Source organism: Dinoponera quadriceps, unplaced genomic scaffold (assembly GCF_001313825.1).
Source record: "Dinoponera quadriceps isolate SergipeBrazil2010 unplaced genomic scaffold, ASM131382v1 scaffold179, whole genome shotgun sequence".
NCBI classification, from domain to species: Eukaryota; Metazoa; Arthropoda; class Insecta; order Hymenoptera; family Formicidae; genus Dinoponera; species Dinoponera quadriceps.
This window is the reverse complement of record NW_014554529.1, coordinates 1,187,479-1,211,417: the sequence shown is the minus strand read 5'-3', so window position 1 is coordinate 1,211,417 and position 23,939 is coordinate 1,187,479. Positions and strand designations below refer to the sequence as shown.

General features: G+C 40.3%; 1 protein-coding gene across 42 annotated transcripts in view; it reads left to right on the top strand.

Moving 5' to 3' along the window:
- The window catches only part of LOC106751765 (calcium-activated potassium channel slowpoke), a 96,015-nt gene that overhangs the window by 12,055 nt on the left and 60,021 nt on the right, over positions 1-23,939 (top strand). The window lies entirely within an intron of this gene.

Genomic DNA, 23,939 nt, shown 5'->3' with positions numbered 1-23,939 from the left:
CCGGTGGGTTACGACGAGTTGCAAAATAATACTATACTATAATCATTCCGGCACGTTGGAGAGAAGAGGATTTGACAGTTCGGTTATCGTGGGAAAAATCCTATAATCGTCCATCGAGCGCGTTCACGATTTTCTTTAATTCTGCGCACAGGCAGAAATAATTCAGTCGCAGTATGATTTCGATTATTTAAATTTACATATCTCTCTCTCTCTCTCTCTCTCCTTTATTTTGATGTTTAGATTGCCGGAAGGTTTTGTATCGACATTTGCCGCAGGCAAATATGTTTTGACGCAAACGCGCGTTCATAGTGAGAATAATAGAAAAATTAGAGAATTATTCTGTTATTATATCGCGTTGTGTATTATATTACATATCGAATGATTATTACGTGAAACTCACTCGGCGTAGTTCCGTAGATTTATTATACGCTCGTTGTTCAAACGTCAGGCGTAAATATCAATCATAGAAATGCCCGAGTATCAACGGCGCTTTCAATCCGATAATTTTTTCACAGCAAATTATTACTTTCGATCGTGTCCTTTTCCGGCGGGATGCATTAATCGATTCTCGCGCATAAACCCACTTTTAATCCTGCATTCAGCTCTAAATTCCCTCTACTCCTCCGCACGGGATATGTCACTCACAGCGTGGCGTTGCAAAAACCGTTGGAGGTATGCGAAATCGAATCGTGATTTACCGCGCATCGTTAGTCGTTTGCGAGCGAAATCTGTATTCTTGCGCTGCTCCACTTTTTATTTCTCCTCATAAGCAGACTCACAAGGACGGAACAATACGTTTTTCACCGCTCGCGCCGTAAAGTCGTTCGACCGATCGTCACGCTAACGCGAGCCAATAGTTGCAAAAAGCTTGCAACATTCTTTTTGCGATGAATTTCAGAAGTTTCGGAGGTCTACATATGTGTGCCGCAAAAACGTACAAAACGTGACATGTAAATAAGACGTCACTGTGTGTATAGATTTATTAAATTACTAACTCTCGTAACGCGCGCGATAGATAAACGGCGAAATTAAAACGCGATTAAACCATTTGTACATATAATTTTTATAAAGGGAAAATTATTTTCAAATAGTAAGATTTTCTTTTATCAATCAAAATAAAATTTTTTGACAGTCCATGGTATACTAGACAGTATTTTTTCTATGAAAATATATCTGTACGATAAATGGCTGCGCAATTCGTCTGTAAGAGTAATTCAATTTTCAAAGCATTTCGATATGTTGAATCCTCTTGATTTATTTGCATCATAATTATCACATCGGTAATTGCACAGAGCATGTATGCGTGTAGGATAGAAGCGGAAAGCTGAAACGAAACCTTTCTTCAAGCTTGCGAACTTGGAATTTAACATTCCAGTGGATGGAATTGATTAATGGTGTACATGAAACGAAATATATTGAATTTAAATTCCGCGAATGTAATATGTTGAAAGCATGATGTATATACAGCACGGTAAATTTAATTTATATGCACGCAAGAGCGCTTTGCAAAGAGGACACGTTAAAATATCGGTGGAGTGGATGGTTGTGCGCGGAGAAGAGTATATTAAAACGTGAGCTAGCATTACGACTGTTGCTAACTAATTTCACACATTTACACACAAGTTGTGCGTAATTGCGTCTGTTCTCCTCTCAAGGCTAAATTTATTCAGGAGGTACACACGACGTGCATTCGCCGACGACGTTGTCGCATTAATTAAAATGCTTAAAATCGTCGTGCACGCGAAACTACATTTTACGATTCGTTCTCAAGGAAGGGAAGGAAACGACCGCCGACTATTTCGTCCCTCGTCGTCGAGAATCTCCAACGGCGAAACGGAGAATTTTCGACGAAACAGGAAGCTGCACGCATTCGAAACGTTAATAGCACGGCTGTCGGTGCTAATGGCTGTCGCAACGCGGCTATCTAAGGTGCCTTTGACGCTCTCTCTCTCTCTCTCTCTCTCATAACGAAGACGATCCCGACGGTACGCTAATTTCATCGCGAGCGTCGGCCGCCGCTGCGCCATCATCGATGATTCGTTCCCGCTCGGTGCCAATCTTTTACCTCCACCGAGCGTGGGCTAAAATAGCGTTCAGGGTTTCTCGGCGCGTGAATCAAGTCGATTATGACTCGCTTTGGGTAAGCCGAGTAATCAGAGGCAGTCGAACGACAGCTTTAACGTTGAATTAAAATACGGGTTTATTATTCATGAAGGAAACGTAGAGTAGATGGCACAAACCGCAGAGATTCGTTATATCACGTTGAGATATGATAAGCGGAGCCTTTGTGGCTCGCAAATTACACGGTTATCGCGCGGTAATAATCGCGCAACTGATTTTTCGTTATCCGATTATGATTGTCTATTTCTTTATTTGCATTCTCAGGCTAGTGACTTTTGGCTCGGCCCGCGGATATTAAATATAACGCAGACAACGAATCGTGCTGGCAGACAATTGTGCGATTCTGAGCGGCGCGCGATGGTCTGTTCGTTTCTAGCTGCTCTCGCACTTTCCGCATTCGAGGCGATGTATATTTGGACTTTGAATGGGGAAAGGAGGATGGAAGCGCAAGCAAAACAAACGCGATAGATTAGGTTTCATGGCTTGTTTTACTTGTGTATATATCACTTAACGTGTGTGCATTAAATCGAACAATTCATTCAGAATATAGGAAACGATACAAATCTCGCAGAGTAAACTTCAGGCCGGAGAGAAAAGTCAAATGAAAAAAATAAAAAAGGAAGAAAGTCCCGATCGTAGATCTCTCGACGAAGTTTCTAAGCTCATTAAACCGCGAATCCCTCATTGTCCGCTAAAATTCAAACGGACTTTTCTCTAAACTAAAATTGATTTTAATTCGGGGCTTAATTACCATTGAGCGTTATCTCCGGAGATATCTTCTCCATTATTTTCTCGAATATTTGTCAAGACGAACGAGACAATCACGCGTCACTACACACGACATCATTGGGGCTCGTCGACGAATTCATCGGTGAACGAACGGTTGCAACGATAAAGTGTAACGCAGCCATTGTGCTGTTACAACATAGCTCCCCCTTTCTTTCGAGCTGAGCAGTTTACGTCGATTCTTTCATAATCGCAGTTTAAAAGGAATGACTCTCTGGCAAAGAGGCGCTTTTGTGAAGTTTTGCGCTAGCGAAACGAGCGTGCGACGGAATTTAGTTAAGAAAAAGACTTAATTATCGTAGGGACGGAACAAAGGTCAGGATTATGAACGGGCAGGATAAGAGGATTATAAGCGTAACATACATGTTTACATGTATCTCAGGGGAAACTACTTTGCGTAAACCGATGTCTTCTTTACTCGTGGATTACAACGGCATCTTAATTATATTTATCGCGATCAATAGAAACTTACAAAAAAATTGTAAACGACGCAATGACGATTATTATCATATACGCTAACGTGCGTATATGTTGGGAGACACGTTTAATCTATTTAATTTTGTCTTTCGACTGAGAGATTGTTCTTTCTCGCGAATCCAGAAAAAATGGCAACCCTGTTTACCTTCGCGCTTTTCCGTCGAGAATTCACGAAGATTTAATTTCCAACGTCTGCCAATTGTAGCAAATCACTACTGATCCCGCTCGAATTAGCCAATTTGCGCCGGTCTCTTCCGGATTTGATGGGGTGCCTTCCCTCGGGTAGAATAAGAAACGCCATAATATTGTCTGCTAGCCTCGCGGAACGGACCGTTGGTATGAGAAAACGTTGCTTTCTTATCGACCAATAATACGATATTGTCATGGTACCGAGTGGAACGCGCGCATACACAGCGGCGGAGCTTTATGCGCGTTACGATCTGATCGTTTTGCCGCATGACTCGGCGAGACACGTCTGCCTCCCGTGTAAATATTATTTATCAAATTCACGGACATTCTTTGAAATGCAAATCAGATATTGCGTACAGACATGAAATTGATAACTATTTTTCAAAAATATAATTGTTTACTTGCCGGCTCTCATAAATGAACATCATTCGTGTGTGCTTTTCCAACAGCGCCTGTAAATCGCAGCGGAAACGACAGATTATCTGATCGCGAAACACCCCTTCCGAGTGGTGTCGAGAAGCGCGACGTTTTTCTCGGAGCACACCTCCTTCTGTGTCGCGAAAAGCGGGGCTCGTGCATCCCGTCGTAAATGGAAACGGTGTCATAATGGTATCGTGCGGAGACAAAACGAGCGTGCACATAATGCGGCAACATATATACGCGCGCACGGAAAGTGCATGAATGCAAGCCGGGTGTGCCTGTAGTTTATTCGAGTTGTTGTCACCCACAGCAAAAAGTGACCGAGCGAGCTTATGGTCTCCCTCGGAAGTCTCTAATTTTAACGGAAAACGGGTCGAGAGTATATCTGTGCGCCACGGTTGATCGAAAACAAACGCGTTTACTTCGTCTCCTGCGACAACTGAAATTAAGGTGTCGCGAACGAACAGCGAGAGGTGTTCGTTGCAACATTTCGGAAAATGTCGTTACAAATCCGAACGATTCGCTCGAGACGAAATTTTGAATCTGTATTAAACTTTTAATTCTACAATGTAGTAAGATAGCAAAATAGGTTCGATTCTAATAATATAATACTGTTTTGTCCGTTCCGTTTTTTGCTATTTTAGCATGAAAATGGATTGTTGAAGATAGTATCAAAATTCGATTTGTAAAAGGGAGAAGTTGAAAGATTTTTATTAGTTTATGAGTCATCTGATTAAGCGTATTCTATTCTTAAGAGCATCAAAGTAGTATCCAAATTTTAACTGGCTTATCAGATGTTTTTAAAGAAAGTTTAGATACGATCACACGATCGCTGCTTGTTCGCTATGTGTATGCACACCTTTATGCGAAGACCTTGTTTCACCGTCGCGACGGAACCTTCACGTGTTATTCTGTACTTCAACAATCGTCCACTAAATTGTGACTTTGCACACTTTATCTTGATTCAGCAGAATGCATTCAATCGCTCCTTCTCTCGATATTCTCTCGAGGAAATCATATTGCGTCAGATCGTGAAAAAGGGTCGTTAAGTATTAAATGATATGACGATTATAGACGTATTTGAAGCTTTTTAATTTGCGTGTGTAATAACAAGTTCCGCGTAAATAGCGTGTAATAACGTGAGAAATGATTATAATGCGATCTTAATATACATTCCGTGTTCCATCGCATTTTTCGCTACAAGAAACGCGAGATAAATTTGGCGACCACGATTAAAATGAATTATTCAGTGGCGCTTGAATCGACCGCTTTCGCGCAATGGGTTTGTATAATTCCCTAAGATCTGTTGAGGGAAAGAGGAAAAGAAAGGGAACCCTACCGCACTATTTTACATCCATTCGGCGAAGAATATACAAAATCTTGAATATTCTCTTCATTCATTTCACTCAGTCATTCCATTTAAAATGCAATTACATGTAATCATATAATAGTCGGAATTAAGCTTTTCAGCTAGATTAAATTTCAACGTAAAACTTCCAATTGAAAAGCCAGATAGCTTTATTGTATTTTTGATAAAGATATCCCGATTTAAAAAGTACAGTCGCGGCTTAATCTGATTTATTTGAAAACTACAGACAATCCGATGGACGTGTATTGATAATTGGAAATCGCGCTGAATGATTGCAAATCACGGAAATTCTACTGCTAATATACCGCGGAAAATTTCACGCAGAGCCGCGGAAAAATGATTCCTTTAATTTACCTGACACGCAACCGGCACAGAGAGACGGACTCAATATGAATAATATCGATATACGTTCCGTGAATAAAAGCCGGTTTTTTGGAATCATTTTTTCAATTCCTCTCTGATATATTTACACTCAAAATTGTATGTTCTTGCTTCTCTATTGATTTTTCACTTTACTTTTTAATTTCACATTTTATTCATTATTTCTGGATGTAAATCATCGTCAGTGCCGCTCCTTGATGATGTTACTGCTTGTCTTATAATTGTTAATGTCGTCATTACTACGTTGCGCCGCAGAGACTTCGAATTTACGCGCGTTATGTTTGTACAGAAATTGCATTTAGGAATATCAATAGCAGTCATTGACAACGTCGTTAAATATAGTCTGCGATAGACAAGACGCTGTAATTAGCAGTCTGCCACGATCGGCATTTGACCTTTGAATAATTTGCCAAACGTGTGGTCGTATATACGCACAGCGTCTTGAAAATACACAAAATATCTGGGAATTTAAAGCGACGAATCATCGTTTAGAATTACACTTACAATTTACCATCTATCATTAGCGTCGTACTGTTTAATTTACAGGAAAATTATCACGCGGAATAAACGGTGACTGATTAACACTGCCTTAGCAATTATAAGAGCTCTCTCTCTCTTTCTCTATCTATCCCCCCCTTCCTCGAATACCAACGCCTTCCAATTCCTCCCGAGATAATTCGCGTTTGAATTTTATTAAAGAAGATTTATACGGATTCTGAGGAACTCGTGAATTATGTTTGTGTGTACGGGTGCAAACATAAACTGTTTTAATTCGGAAAGCGGTACTTCCGCCACGACTATTTGTATTCGTTAATCCGATTTTCATAACCAAGTGAATTCATCGTGATTTCTCATTCGAAAAAGACTTCATGTGGGTGATATTTAGCAAAAAATGAACAAAACGCATAATTTAACCCGCAGAGATGTTTTACGCATGAAATTAAGTGTTGCATCCCTCTACGCAAAATCATAGATTATTAGGAACTTTTCGTGTTTTTCATACTTCACGTTTCGTCGTAAGACGAAATGAAATGAAAAAGAAGGAACTTTAATTAAAATTTTATTGAAACGGTTCTCTATTAAAATATTAAAAAATCATGTGTCTCCATATGACATCGCCAACAAAGTTGGATTGGTTACAACCGATAATTCGCGAAGTTGATGTACGCGCGACTTGTAATTCGTTTCGCTGACAGTCACTTCCCGCAGAATGCGCGTCGTCTCCCGGCCGGAGATATCGCTTCATACGGGACGATAGCTGCCTATTTATCCGCATGCTATAATTGGAATTTAACCTTTAGTCGACGTCCAAGCAGGTGACCCTGCGGTCGACCTACATAACGAAATCAGCCTCTTCCTTCAGTTTCCTCCACCTTCTTCTACTTCCTCGAATCGTTGATATCGTCTATATTTCTCCCGATAATATTTAATCGAAACTTCTAATCTCTCCGTCGGTTGGACCAGAAATCTCTTATAGAAAACTGTATTTGTTTATGAGAGGATTTCTACTCTACTGAAAAAATTGTTCAAGTAAACATTTGCTAAGAAGTATTGAAGTAGTTTATTTTATTTGGATTAAGTAATTTTTTTCTCAGTGTAGAGAGATTCTACAAATATGAAGTAATACTACAAATAAGAAGTAACGATCTTCGTTGAAATAATTATCAATAACTACAGCGTTATCTACTAATGAGAATAAACTTTCCCAAGTTTATTTACATGTGTACATATTTTTTTGTTCGATCATTATTTTTAGTCGATTTGCTTCTTTCAATGACAAACGTCGTAGCACGAAGCGTAAATAAGTTAAGACGTATGAACCGTTTCGACGCGATGAACGTAGATGAATTCATAATCGACCTATCCGCTGTGTACGACGACCTTTCTCAATTTTCCAGAGCGTCTCCGATTTCTAACTCGATTTGTTTGCCATCTCGCGCGGAAATAGACGCGAGCGGCGTGCATTATTTCAGTCTATTAGAGAGTTGTTTCATCTTCTTCCTCCGCCAATTTTTCACACTTTTATTTCTTTCCTTCTTCGTGACCACGACGTCCCAATATACTTTACCCATGTTTAAACGATTTTTCGAAAGAGATACGACTTTATAGATGAATATCGACCAAGAGAGAAAGAGAGAGAGAGAGAGAGAGAGAGAGAGAGAGAGAGAGAGAGAGAGAGAAAGCGAAAAAAATAGATTACATGAAGAACGTACGAGGCCATCGGGTAAATTTGTCACGTTTCATATCGTGGAACTGGAATGATAAGCCTATTCCAATAATGCTCGCCAACTCCGTACGTGCCCTGAGATAGATGAGACAAAGAGAGAATGAAAAAGAGAGAGGAAACATGCGATTTAACTTGGCGGTTTAATACCGTCGCTGTCGGAACCAATATCGTAACTGTGGACGATGATTTGTTGAAACGTGGCCGAAGATCCCCCTTCCCGCGCGACCGATCAAAGAGCAACTCTTCGATGTCGGAACTTAGCTCCCTTTACGTCGGTGTTCCAGTTTCACCCCCTCCCCCGCTGCTTTGGCAGAGGATCGGGTCGGTACCATAATTCGGTCATTTGCAATTGGCGGAAACCGACACTTTCGCGTGTTTACCAGCCAGCGTCTATAATTTATGGATATACCTCGTGGCCGGGGACGTGTTCCGGTATTACGCGCGTTACCATGGCGTCGTTAATGCGGAAAATAATTTTATTAATTTAACTTGGCACCTTAATGGGAATTTCAATCACAACGGAGAAGATACCCATTCTTTCATCACTTTTAATCAATTTCGTTCAATCGTACAGCTGCCAGATTTATATCTCGACCGAACTCCCTTTCAATTTTAAAGTCGTCCTACTTTCGTTCTTTTATTTTTTATAGCGCATGTACTTTGTACACACACCTTTCCAATATTTCTCGCTGGAGGGCGTGCGTTCCGAAAGATCGAGCTATACATTTATATCCGGGCAATCTTATTTCGGGAGTAGCAGATAAAAGGGGATCCGGTGTAACATTTCCTTCCTAAGTTGCGGAGTGACCTGTTTTATCTTTCCAAAGTATCGAGTAGAGGGCCATAAATCAAAGGACCGACACTCCCAAAACGCCTTCCTCCTCCCATATTTCTGTCCACAAAATGCGGCCCGCGAACATCTATTTCCCGAAAGTGGCGAAAAACTGAGGAGACGTATCTCTTCGTGCAAATTCATAATCCACTCTTCCTCTCTCTTCATCCCTTTTCACCCCTGTGGACGATCATATTTGGTAGAAAAGTCGTTAGCAGCGGCTGGCAGCCAGCCAGTATCCGTTTCCAAGAATGTAACAGATTTGTCACGACGCCGTTGGTAGGAGGAGATAATCGCGTGTACGTCGATCCATTCGAAGTAAAACGTTAGCCGGCTCACTACGTGCCATTCTCCTTCTCTCCCTTCGGGTGACATGAATTTCAGTATATATGCCAAGGCCTACTATCGATAATCCGCTCCGCCCGCTTAGACAGATCTATGCTACTCTCCCGCGCGTGTAGGAGCCATCTTCTTGGGGGCGTAGTGAATTTCGCTCTTAAGAGATTTGTTCGGAGGATTCGGTATGTTCATCAATCATTTGGAATACGTATGCCGGTATAAGCGAAGAGGGATGTGACTTCTCGCCATCTTCGAAAGGCTCTTTGGATTTTACGGGAGAATTGAATTTAATTTAGAAGCTCATCCTCGTATCGCCGATGAAGAGAATGCTCTCGTCGTAATGGTTACCATTTAGAGATATCTCTATATACTAATGTAACAAATCCACGTTAAAACTGGTTAGTAGAATATTAGTTACATTGATATTAATTTTTAATATACACAGAGTTAAAGTCATCTGTATATATAAGTTAATTAATAATTATGAATTAATTATGAATTAAATGGCACAGCTATATCCAGATGTACATTTTATTATATATCTCGAAATTATATATCTAGGAATATCTATATCTAGATATATCTAGAGATTATATTATTATATATTTAGGAATTATGAAAGTATCGAGATTTTCCACGAGTCAAAATGCTGCTAAACTTCTCTATGGGTAGGATAGCAATCATCTTTCAAACATATTTCTAATATCACACGTAGAACGTATGTAGCTTCGTCGTTGATTATTATTTAGATCCAATTAAAAGATGTTTTCTAACGAAAAGTATGTTAATAACAGATTCTTCTACGAATGGAGTATAGATTTCTCCCGGCTGAAATTTCTAGGAAAACCGAATTATGAAAATATTTCATATTAACAATAAAGGGTTTTCCACGAACTAAACTAACCAGGGACGTAAATAGATAATAAAACGTGATTCTTTGGTCAGCGCTTTGAGTTGACTTTTCATCAACAGAAATTTAATTCGGGCTTAACTCGGCATGAAATTCAATGCTGAAAGTTGGAAAGTTGCGCCGAGTAAAGTTTCCCCTTAGCATTTTTGCTAAGGGAAATGCACTCCGAATTTGTCAAAGACAAATCGTATGGTGTCTCATCATGTTTCATTGAACGTACAAATATACGCTATAACTTTCTCGCCAACGAGCGAGTAAGATCGCTAGTTATTTTTTAATACTAACATGATAGTATTTGATACTATAATATAGTCGGATCAGCTGAAATTTCCTGTTTACGAACGCTTACCGACGCTGCTAATGACGTGATAAAACGGAGATGTAACGCGCACGTTTCGATATGGTCATTAGCTTATACTTTATCCTCGTTTATAATGATGGAACGCTCGTCACAGTAATCATGCAACGGTTGCTCATTAGAAGATCGATAGTTTGATTGCGGAGCGTGATATGTGGCAACGCCTTTCATCAATAATAAAGTAAGTGCCGTACGGGATGATTGCTATCACTTTGATTATTTCACGAAGATCGGACTCTTAATCTTTGCCACGTCAAATATTTTCTCGATTAAACTTTCAACTCTATTTCGATGTCTCAAACAAGAGTTTGAGTTTCGGCTTCTATTTTCTATTTCCTACGATTCTATCGTCACGCTCTTGGGATATCGTGACGTTATTACGAATCGTATGTATTGCCAGAAAACTTTACAAACAGTGAGATGTTTATACAATATGTATTATTCCAGCATACATATGATAGAGAAATGGTGAAAAGAATATCAATACAGAAACTAATATAGCCACGAATGAACAAAATTGGGTAAGTCGCAAGAAAGATTTATTGTGACATCTTTTAACGACCGTAATCATTAAAACGATTAAGATATGTAATTATGACAAGAAGCTTTAAGTATTTTCAATTTCTTAGGCTTCGCAAAAATTTGAATTGATATATTTCACAATTGGCGTCACACTTATGTTAGCGCGCGTACAGATATGAATACGAGATGTGCGATAGGAAATAAAGTCTTTAAAATTATTTATATTCTTCGCTGGAGATTTGATTTTGTTCTCGTAAGATTTCCGGGTTCCTCGCGGTGCAAGAGATGGGACGCTTATATAAACGACAAGTGTGACTCAACATCGCCAAGTCTTGAGAAAACAATTACAAATAGACCCGATTCTCGTGTGCCCTAGCTGCAGCTTACCGTACCGACGATTTATGCCGGTTAAATTCTCGACCACATTCCGTGAGCACATACGCTTAATGCCATTTGTAAGATATCGCGCGAGGGTTGCGCAAAGTTGCGTCGTCCGCCTTTGACTATCGGATGGCGTACAGTCAATGGAAGCAGCTCGTGGCAAGATCTCTTTTATTATTTCTGCCGCGGGATAAATTATGACCTGAAATTCCTCCTATCTTTATATTGGGTTTATCTCGCGGATAACTTGGCTTCCGTTGTTCCGATAACTGCCTAATGCGTCGAGATTGTTGAAACTATTTACGTTACACGGTCGATCGACGGAGTTTTTTCAACGTAAATGACGTCTATCACATCGAAGGCTTTATAAATGTAAGCGCATTTATCGCGCTTATCTTATTACTAGAACTGAATCCGGTCCTTTTTTCCGCATGTGACGAGTATTATCATTGAAGAATGATATACTAGAAAATATTTCAAGAAAAAAGTGCTGTATTCAAATAAATTACCGTAATGCCTCTTAACAAATTTTTATTCGGATTAAATAAATTTTACTAGGATAATTTGCGTAGATATTTTATTTGGATAATTTACTAGGAAAATATTTTATTTGGATCCAAATAAAAATTTACTCAGGAGTAATTATTTACTTGAATCAAACTTTTTTCTTCAGCATACGGACTTTGCACGCGACTTTAAATTCAATTGTTCTCAAGTAAAATTGTTTTATTTATTTCTCCTTCGCTTAGATAAATGTTAATTATACTTCGTAGTTTCTTCTCTGTGCAACGGGAATATAATATGAACATAAGCAAACACAACACGAGTAATTAGGAGCAAACGTATAAATATATCCCGAACACGATGATTTTCCGTGCAACTTTCCGCCTCGCTTTGCGCACGCTAAATTACGAATAGCCATTATCTCATGCACACATTGCGTTCACAGGTAAATATTATATTTCTTAGTTCGACGACTTCGTGAGAAGAGAGAAGAGAAATAACAAGTGTTCGTTCTCCAAAGTGCCTACCATCTAGTTGAGGAGGATACGCTCCTCGCTATTTTTATCTCGCGTACTACAGCTCGATTAAAAAATAAACCTACGTTACAAGGCGGTACAAACGCTCGGCGGAAGCATAATCGCGTTGGTAATCCTTCGTCGCTGCTTGTCAGAGATAAGTTTTCCGTCGGACGAGATATTTTCTTCGTTTCTCTGCGCAACGCCTGAAATAAAGATAGCGACGTTTAGCATCGGGATCGGAAAGTGAATCGGAAGATGACGGCAGGTAATAACGTCACGTTCAATTTTTACCCGCTTCAATCACGATTGCATTTATTTCGCACTGCGCGACTAGAAATGGCGAAATGTGAATATGCTTCAGAGAGTATTTGATAATCGTGATTAAATACTTCTCCAAAGATATTAGTTCCAGATTTGTCTGCACTATTTCGTCGTCTGAGCGCCAGTTACATTAAACACTCTTGTTTTTCTTATTGTTACGCCGCAACCACGGGTTTTTTGCCGTATGAACGATTGCCAAAATTGCCGTTGCCAAAATTGTGGGCAATTAAGTCGGCGCGATAACGGCCGGTGATACGACAATTCGTCCCCCTTTTTCCGCAACGAACGCGAAACTCGTTTCGCGGCCGATAGATTTTTGGGGCTTATTTTCTCGTATAAATAGCACAGCGAGAAAAACTCGGCCGAATCTGCCGTTGGCGCGAAACGACGAGAACTTGGGAGTATGCCATCTCGGGATGTAAAACTCCTGCCTGGCAACGACTTACCGCTCGAAGTGGTTTAATGCGTTTTAATCGTTAGTTATTCGGCCGCAATGTATCTTTAGCGTTTTTTTGGGTCCAAACAAACTACTAACATCATCTTTCCGGTAAAGCTCATCACTGAGCAATCTAACTTAAGATACGATTACGCGCGACATTATACATTCGTGCGTATCACACAAATATTATTTTTCGTTGAGAAAGTGTACATTGGCTCGAAAAATATCAAGCTTATTGAGCAGAGAGGCGATGGATCTCATTCGACGAGACTTTTGTTCTAGCATGTTGTGGGACAAATTGTCTAGTGAGAAATATTAACGACGCGCTCGGAAGAAAAATACGCTGCAAATCGGAGAGATATGAAGTTTTTCATAGCTGTTTTTGACTCCGTTGGGTACAATTACATCATAGAAACACGTTTATATTTCCTAGTTATTGGAACATCCGCTGATGTTGAACATCTGTCAGATCGATGATATCGATCGCTCGTTTTTGACGCGCGATCGCATTTGAGAGGACCGAAAAATGTTGATGCTGCCGCTAGACACTTCGGCTATACATCTCGCGCTACGAAAATAGCGAGGGCAACTCGTGACGAGTCTGCCCGATACCCACGCTAATTCGCACGCTAAAATAAGAACGGCAATCTTTATTTATAGTGAAGTACGATAGGTCAAATCGTCGCCTTCGGGGCAAATCAGATTATTGTACCGTGATGCGTATGACAGACGAATTTTACAGTGACGTGTACAATTCTGCAACGCGCGCGCGTTAAAAATTAGCTCTTGTCAATCAACTTATCCGGCAATAAAAACAGATCGGTCTCGCGCGTCAAGAAGTATTTTTCATCGCACGACTCTCTCTTCCCGGTATTTTATGTCGTCCATGATGCTTCCACGCTGAGTTTCGCGCGTGTTATATAATAAGTAGTTTGCAAAAAGGACGCTCGACGATTTCTCCTGGTGGCGAGCAAGAATGACATTCATAATTAATTCTATTTTGAGATTACATTACGGCTGTCTAAATCCACCGGGGAGTGCTTTATCTTCCGGAAGATCGATAAAACGAAAAGGAGCATAATTCATAAGACATAACGCGCGCTGTCCAAGAGTAATTGCAAGAACAGTCGTGTCGTACAGGCTAATTAGCATGTGTTCGCGACCCGTCATACGTGTCACCTGACACGTATTAATCCAAGCTGCTCATCCTATATGCCTTTAACGAGCAGATTCAACGGAAATTGCCCATAAAGCTGATTATAAGGATTCGCGTCGAAGTTGCGGATGTAAAAAGTGGGCGATATCGATGCTGTTGGAATCGCGGCGTAACATTTCGATGGATATTCCCGAAACATTGCCGCGTAAGAGGACGGGGGATAATCGTATCTCAGCAAATAACGTGGCAATGGAAGCGCGATTATAGTTCGCGTTTGACTTTTCATTCGAACTTGTTTTATCATTAGAGCAGAACGGAGAAAATAGAGCGGAGGGTGAGAAAACGAACGAAGTCTGACGAGTGCCCGGCATTTTATTATCACGACAATATAGCCCTCGTGGAGTATATAGAATCCGCATAGAACATTTTCTGATTAGAATCTACCCCGGTTTCCCCAAAATTATGAATTCTAATTGGGAAATCAGATAAAGATTCCGATTAAAGATCTGATGTGATTTGTACAAAAGTGCGATTCTGTGTGTGAAACCCAGACAGATTCCATTTTCTCTGTCCAACGTTTACTCAAAGTTTTCTTTATTCAGATTTCTATTTTATATTTATATTATTGAACAAAATATGTGAAAAGCTTTGCGCACATTTTATAAATATAAATACTTAAAAAGCGTATATCAAATTGTTATTTTGCTCAAACCTTTTTTGAAATAGATTACAAATGTCTCGAATATACTTTGAATATATAAAACTGCAATACATTAAACACGCCTATATTTATAATTATTTATAATTGCAATTATGTATAAGAAACGTTAATTCTGGATTTTTAGTATTTATGCTTTTTATATATCTGTAAAATGTGTGTAAATCATATATAACATCAACATAAACACATAAAATAGAAATCTGAAAGAAGAAAACCGGGAAAATGATCTTGTTTCCCACGTAAAAAATTCTACGGAATCTATTCCGATTAAGCAACTAAATGAAATTGCGATACCAAGTAAGAAGTCCTAGATAGATTTGCTCTGTTCAACGTATTCCTCAAGTTTTCTTATAATTAGAATAAGAAAGGGATTTCTAATTAGTATCACAATATGTCCGGGTAATTTCCTAATCTAATCTATGCTATATTTGGGAATATTTAGGAAATTCCCATACGGGAAGGTGACAATTGACACTGTATCAATTATTACCTGTCGCGTGCGCGAGTTTAAATATGTAAAGGAATATCTGTGATTTCTCGCCAGTTTGATACGCACTCTCTTGTCGCGGCATGAACAGCGTCTACTTAAACGATGAATTAAATTTATTCAGACTCGTGGCGGACCGCGTGAGAACGATTTATTATTCCATTACTACGCTCGAGACGAATTCATCCGAAGTGATAGGCAACGAAGGCGCGTGATCTTCTTGGATCTCCCGAGAGATCGCCGCGGAAGGTCCGATATTCCTCGTATTGGCGATCCGTGCCGAAATTTCAACAGCCATCCTGAAGAAGAATCACACCCTCGGGTGACTTCGGGTCTTCCTTAGTCTTCGTCGTTGTCCTTTCGGAGGAGCAATTGGTCGGAAAAGCTTCCGGCGACGATAACCCAGTAACCCACATTCCCTCCGTGGCCAAACGTTTCTTCCGAAAAGGGACGGAGTGAGACTCCGATGCGCCGCAACGAAGGGAGCGACGTGGGCTTCGAAACCCTCTCGCGAACATCGTCGTGCATTACGTCGTGAGGACACCGCACGAGGTTGACTTATCGTCGCCGAGAATTACCTAAGCAGACGTCAAATATTAGGCACACGACGATTTATCGAGCAGATACCACGCGCATTCATACAAAATCGTATAAAATTATAATTTTCGAGAAAACTACTAGATATGTTCACGCGCTCTCCAATTGGTTGTGCAAAAAAGATCATGAAGTACGTTTCGAGAAAAAAGATGAATGAAGATGAAGATTTTGTATACGAATAAAAATGTATAAGGTTCTCAACAATCGATCAAGCATTTTCTTTTCTTTTGTCAAAGATACTCGACAAGCTTAAAAAAGTAAAAAAGCTAGCAAAAAAAGACACTGGTAGAAAATAAAAGCTGTTTTAATTAATTTTAGTCCATAAGGTTTTAGCACAAACATGCAGACTACTACAAAATCTGAAAAATCACAATTTTGTGAGTTGGATCGCCAAATATACAAAGGGAAATGTCAAAAACTTCTGTCAAAGGCATATAATATCAGATATTTGGATCAAATAAGAGTAATTTCACACGAAATTTGTGTTGCGATATGGTGCGGTAAACTTCAAAAGGACGTAATTCTTCATACTTGGACGCGTTACAAAATAACGAGACGGAAGAACTTGCCGATTATACTACGTCAATTTCACATTGATCAGCCTGCGGGATGTAGCTTCGGCGAAATAAACTTGCTTTCCGAGGCGTCTCATAGAAAGTTGCGGGAGCGGGGCGTTTAATTAAATGAACCGCCGCCGCGGAGATAGCAAAGTAAGGCGCTCGTTTGATTAGGGCTGCACACTAAAAGCACGAGGGCCGTGGTATCTACTCGCAAGACGAAGGAAGGTATGTGTGCGTCGTCCTGTGACCTTTCACTTGGAAACGCTGACTCGACGTCACCTCTGTTTCCGAACAAATAGAGAGGGTTCGTGCCGAGAGCGAATCGTCGCGGGGTATTAAAAGAAAGAAAAAAAGAGATGACGGTAGTTTTTGCGGAGGATTTGCATGGGTGCGTGCGTCACGCGGAGTGACCTATAGATACGCATATATCGTAACTTTCGATCAACGCGTGAGTCACAGTGTTATGAAGAAGTGTACTATTTTCGTCGCGGGATGACATTTCCCGGATGTTTAATATTCAATGTTGGCGATCGTTTCATTATTTATATCTGTATATCACATCATTAAAAATATTCATATGTACGCTGAATTTTTCCGTGTTCTAGACATTTCCAACGCTACACGGAAATAATGTTTTGCTGGCCAAGGAAGTTATTATATGAAGATCTGGACAAAGTAATTTTGTAGCAAAACGTTTAGTTGACATGACCAAATTATTTTGCTCCGTATATTCATCAAATTAATACTCTTAACAAATCTGTCCGCATAGTAACTTGCTGTGCCAGCAAAATTTTTTTTTTCCGTGTAAAAGTAATTTCTTTTTCTTCTGAACGTTCAAGAGATGCGATATGATGTGTATTATTTAACATTCGAAAGTACGCGGGACATTTTGGGGCAGTTTATAACCGTCACAGAATCACAACAATCTCGACACTATTATCCGAGAGATGCATATTCAACTGGCTGCGCAGAATGAGTAGAACACGACGGGATTGTTCAGTCACCAGTACGCAGTTAGCCGTTTATGTGACTGACAGCCCTTTACTATGGTTTCTCCGCCGCTATTACGTACCTAGTAGCTGGAACCTAATTAGCGCTAATTAGTCGCTGCTAATTTCGCGGCAGTCTATTTACGTTTCCGAAACAACTGTTGTGTTTTTGTCGTTTTCTTCAAACAATTAAATCATAGTTCGAAATTTTATATGTGCGCGGCGCGCATTTAAAATATTTCTTTCGAGAATTTGGAATGTACGAATCGCTTATTTCGAAAGAGTGATGCACGCTAAATTTTATATGAAAAGATTAGACCATTAGAAAAAATATAATATAAAAAAATATTTAACTCTAATTTTGTGCTTGAACTATGTCCACTGATATGTAGACGGAGGAAATATATACTAGTAAAAATTACCACCAAATTTTGTAATGCTGGATTATATCGGAATTATGAAACGATTCAAATAATAATAATAATAATAATAGACTGAAATTCTTATGTGCGTTGTAATCATTATTAATGTCTATAGTGAAGTACATCACTAAAGATTGCATCACACCTTATAATTTCAGTTATAAGTTCCGGCGTTGATCCAGCGTTACAAAATTTTATGATAAATTTCGTTACAATATCTTCTCCATTCTCCACAATATAATCGACTTTGAAGTTTTACGTTACCTCATGCGTGGAGAAAGTTTAATCTCATTTAAAATTGCATGTCTTCACACATCTTATCGAATTCTAATGTACAGCCGATCGTAAACGCTTTTTGTTGAAACAGGCATATGAATTTTCAGACAGTTGGTCTCTCTCTTTTTAAATGTATTCGATCTCATAAAGGCGGCGCCGGTGGCGAGATCATTTAACACTCGTGACAATTTAATGCAGAGGATATATCCGTTTATACGCTGCACTTTATTATTCCCCGGACGGAGTAATAATTTTTACTTCACACGCGACCCACTTACCATCCACCCGCGAATTCTTCAAAGTGTCGGGCGATTTGGGGGCGATACGTGCGGGTTTTCTTCTCCCTCTCGTGCCGGCAGACCAACGCGAATTTTGCAAAAGTGTCTCTCTCGTCGTAAAACCGTGTTTTCTCACGGCCACATAATTTTCGAGGGTGGAGGGTGGTGAGCACGGTGAAATGTCTCGGCCCTGCTACCGTTTTCGGACGACCCAGATCTTCCATAGCGCAGCAGAGCACGGCTGCATGCTGGAACGATGCATCCGAGTCGTGCAACGTGTGCATACAACATTTAAGAGCGTACGTACGGCAGTCGCAAAATCGGCCCCGCTGCAATTTTATTTTCTTACCGACAGAAAACGCCGGTGTGGTAAAACACCCTTAAAATTTCGGGGAACCGTTGCAACCGTCTTTGAATGATTTCGTCGCGAATTAGCCCGTGCGCGTGCTTTCAATCGGAATATGCGCGTGAGAAAGAGGGAACTAAAGTAATGCGTTTTATTGCTGTGGCACGTGAAGAATTATATAGAGAATTTTTTCCTATATATTCTATGTTTCCAGCGAGAGAAAGCGCATTCGGCTGATCCCTTTTTTTAGCGACGGTTTCCTGAAAATCAATTTACCGTGCAGTGGACATGCAGGACGAGGCGAATTTCCTTCGGAAAGTGGAGACACACGTCGAGATATTGTTAGGAATATTGCATTATCGTTAATTAATGCGGTTTGATTGAAATGGTATACAGCGAGTAATTTGTTAATATTTAATGAAGAGGATAAACTGTGCCGCGCGTCAAATTGTAGTATCGATTTTCGTTCGGTCGCTCAACGAGAAGAAAAAAAGTAAAGAGAAAATATTACGGAAGAATCGACGGAGGGAACACGATATTTTTTTCGTTGGCGAGATCGGAATCGCGTCCGGAAATTATTCGCGGCAACTTTTTCGCGATCATTGTTTCGAACGCGCGTAATCGACTTCGCAAGATGACGGCAAAAATATCAGTACATATGAAAAGATAATCTCGCGAATGGTGTCAGCAGCGACGATCCAGGGAGATCCGTATTGCAGATTCCTGAATCGCGAATATTGCCACGGATCGAACTTCTTCCCGGCTAACGAAGAGTCAGTCGCTTCCCATTAACGGAGGATCGTTTCCGACGGCGCGGCGGGGAGTCGTTTCGTGCGCGCGGTGAAATTGTTCGAAAATTTCACGAGGGAGAGTATCTGGAACGGAGCCAACCGGTGAAATCGATCGGCCGGCAAAGCACATAAGCTGCGCCTCTTTATTTATTTATTCTACTACGTGTACGTGTATCGTATAAGTTCTGTGCGCGAGTCCACCAGACCGCCTTGAAATTTTCCGCGTTTCCTTGCCGTAGTGCCCGATAACGCCACTCGTGGAAGAAAGGGACGCCTCTAATGATGATTTTTATACCTTCTCTTGGCGCCATCGCACTTACCCACGAATCTTCCGCCTAGCGGGATACTCTCTCAGAGCAAACATAATAAAAGTTTCTCGTAAATCCGCTGTCCGATACGTTCGCAGTTATATGAGCTCATCAAGTTTGCAATCGTCGATCTGTACTTAGTCTCTTGCACATCTCGCCGAACCTTTGATGAAGTTCCGATTTGTGCTCTGCGAAAATTCGTCAGACGAAGACGCACTTGGTGCGTCGTAACGTGCGTTTTCCTTCTTTATAATCTTATGGTTAAATCGAGAAATTGCGTTTCTCTCAAGATAAAGCGCGATCGACACAAAGGTTTGTTTTATACAAATTTGTTTTTCTGAAAATTTAACAGTGAGTCGTTTGCCGTTGTAAATTTTCGACATGCACAACTGATCGGTAAATTTTTATTACATTTATTATTTTATTACCGTTCATTTCTGCATTCTTGAAGCATAATCTAGGAGAATATTGTGATATTTAAATACGATGAAATTCCGTTAAATAAAAGCCCACTTCGCATTTTTATCAAGGAATGTAGTAACGGCTGATTGACCAAAGTTGAACGGACCTCATTGTAACTTTACAAAAGAAAAATCAATAGTAACTCGATTTTTGCCGCTCGTGGGCAAAGGAACGCGGGATATTAAAATATTTCCATTCTCTTCTCCGCGGAAACAGCTTTGCTGTGCATCGGGTTATCGATTCCTTTCGTTGGCCGATTCATAGTAATTTCGGGTGGTCTTTCCCACCGTTTCATTACCCAATTTATATAACACTTTCCGCGATCAATGGTGTATATGTGCAACCGTAGAAATATTTGTACTTTATACCGAGCATGGCGGCTTGGATATTGACGACGTATGAGAGCCATTAATCGTTCGTCCTACTTTAGCTTAGTTCTTTTTGGAACGTGTTACCTCGTAACCGGCGTAAAACAGTTACAAGCTCACACATGCGAGACATGAATTATAACGCCGCGTAAATTAAAATGCGAGAACGCGGAATACAAACCTATAAGCATACTGTAAGTAGAATACGGAAGCGTGACACGAACACAACTATCGTATCATATTTGAGTTACCGATTCGACCTGCTTTCGTGCAAATTTCATGCACGCGTCGCCGTTTAATGCGATTTTACAATTTTCATCACGACGACACGATAGCTCTGATTTGCCGATTTGAAACAACGCTCGTTGAAAAAAGAGGAATGCGCGAGGAAGAGAACACAATTCTTGACTAAAGTCCCTGTAGTAAGAGTCTGGCCAGAGTTGCTAATTTGACAAAACATAGCGTCGTAGGTAAATAAAAACAATGTAGTGTGAAACTGAAAGATATTGTAGATTACAAAGGCATTTCATAAACAAGTGACTTATATAAGAATATCGGGAAAAAGAAAATTAACAGAAGACATTTGGTAGGGATATTTTATTCCAGTATGTTCTGTACAATAAAAGATGTTTACTTAATTTTATTTGACTTTATAAAAACCACCGAAATCAAACATTCTAAATAACATTATATAATTTTTAATTGAAATTGTATTTTTACATAAATAAAACATTCCTACCAGTTGAGTAATACCGCGTGCAAAGTATAGATGCAAAGAAATATCTTATTGGTTCCATCAGATTTTGTCGATAGAAGATAACTCTGGCCAGATTCTTAATATATAGGAATTTTACTCTCAACATCTTACGTAGGCGAATATCGTTAATAGAAAATTGTCTCACCGGGGAGAAGCCGCGTAAAGTATCCTCAGGGGCGGCGGCAAAATCGACGTGATGGCAGCGATTATCGCATAGAATATCAAACGAGCGTGGTATCCAGAGAGTTGTTCGGTGGCCTCTTCTAGGCGTCGTGTGTTTATCAAGTCAATTTGCCGTAACGATCGTTAGGCGCACGACAGGCTTTGATAAGGACCTAAATCGATGACACGGGAGTTCGTTGGCTCGCAGGACTTCTTATTACGCACACGGTATAACCCTGAACTTTCAAGCTCGCCTGGACGGCGCGTGATGCGACGGTCGAGCTGGTTAAAAATAATGCACCCGACGGTCCGTCTCACGACTCTTCTCCACGAACTGCCGTCGTGACTGTCTCCTCTCTTCCATTTGTCCCGGGAATGTAATTCTCGCGAGAAATGTCGCGAGCGAACGGTCTTTTCTCCTCCGATACTCTTCTTCCTTTCTTAGTCTTCGATCGACTGATCGTACGATCTCTTCGCCGCCTTCGTTCTTCTCCCATTTCTTCTCTACATTATTCTGCCGAGGACCGCTGTCTATTTTCGCAAGTTCTCATGAGACGCGGTATGCCGGTTAGGTCCTATTTTTTTTCCGTTTTTCTTTCATTCCCTACCTCTTTGCTCCCTCCTCGTTCCCTCCTTTAAACGGACTTATGAAGTAAAATTCACGAGAAGGCTGGGATGGGTGCGAAGTAGACTATGGCAAATTACACGGTCTACTCTGAAGCGCTGCTAGAAAATTGTCTTTCTTTGTCGCTCGTACCGTTGTGAACTAGTGGGAATAAGAAAATTCTTCGGAAAACTAACGCTAATTTCTCTCGATTAAGAAAAACGTAATATCACTCGTTGACAATTTTTTCTCATCGCGATATCATCGCACAGATATTCATGCATAAAATAAGTCATATGCATCGATATCGATGATTTAATATTAATTTTTACAAGCAACCTTTTCCCTTCTATTTTCTCGAAAGTAAAACTAGAGATAAAGAAATCTAACAATCTTTTACTATCCCGTTTCTTTACAAGCCTGATATTCTCGCGACAGTAAAGGAGTTTTATTTTCCCGCATGGGAGCGGCGAGGAATTTAATACCGGACAAATAAGATGCGCCCTCATAAAATGTAGATGCCGATAATCGTTCGCACGCAGGATCATTGCTCCGCATATAATTATTCCCATATAATTATTCAATTTTCGCGGAAAATATTCGATACTCCACGTTATTTTTACGCGAGACATACGATTGCTAATTTGCATAAATGTCGATATCCTCAGCACGTATGTGGACGTCGTTATCGATCTCGTCGTGTTGCATCGCGTGCATACGATAATTGAGCTGGCCTTAGCCATTGTTTACAATGATTATACAGGTGTAGCACTGCGCAATTCTGCCTGCATACTTAACCACTTCGCGCGGTAGATAAATTCCGCGTGCTCTGATTCAGTCGGCTTGCACGACCCATATTTCATCCGTGGCGAAACGCGAAAACTCCCGTTTGTTTACTCGTTTCCCACCGCGAGATCGTTTAAACGCCGGTGGATTATTCTACGCGATATTACGCTGCGCCCGGCGTTTAACTCGACATTCCTCGATGTCGCGCGATTAAATAATCGACAAATTTATTGCCGACTACGCGGATTACCCCGTTTAATTAACCGCTCGTCGTCTTTGACGGTGTTAGAGCCGCTTAACGAGGCACCAGCTCGGTGCGTTTGTGTGCGCGGGAATTTGCGCAACTTTAAAGTTCCGCGGAATTTTGTCCAGAGTGCTTTAGCTCAGTGTCATAAACGTGTCCGCTGACAGCTATTGACTTGACGTTAGATTACGCTCGTGCTCGCATCGGAAATAAAGCGATACTGCGGACGCGCTAATGAAAAGATTCACGAAGGATAACAAAGCTCATTCGAGTCTGTCCTCGTGATCGTAAGTCGCGGCACTTTCATTACTTCTCATTACGGCAATCACTTCGTTTTATCGCATTTTTCATTCCGCTTTGTAAAAGTTGATATTCGGTTTGAAACAAAAGTATTCTCCCACATCGAAGTGTTTCAAAATTATCTAATAGTTAACAGCAGTATTGCTAAATCAGTATAAATCTTAAATCTAGTGGTTTTGTCAGCGATTGTAGAAAAATTGTATATATATATATATATATATATATATATAT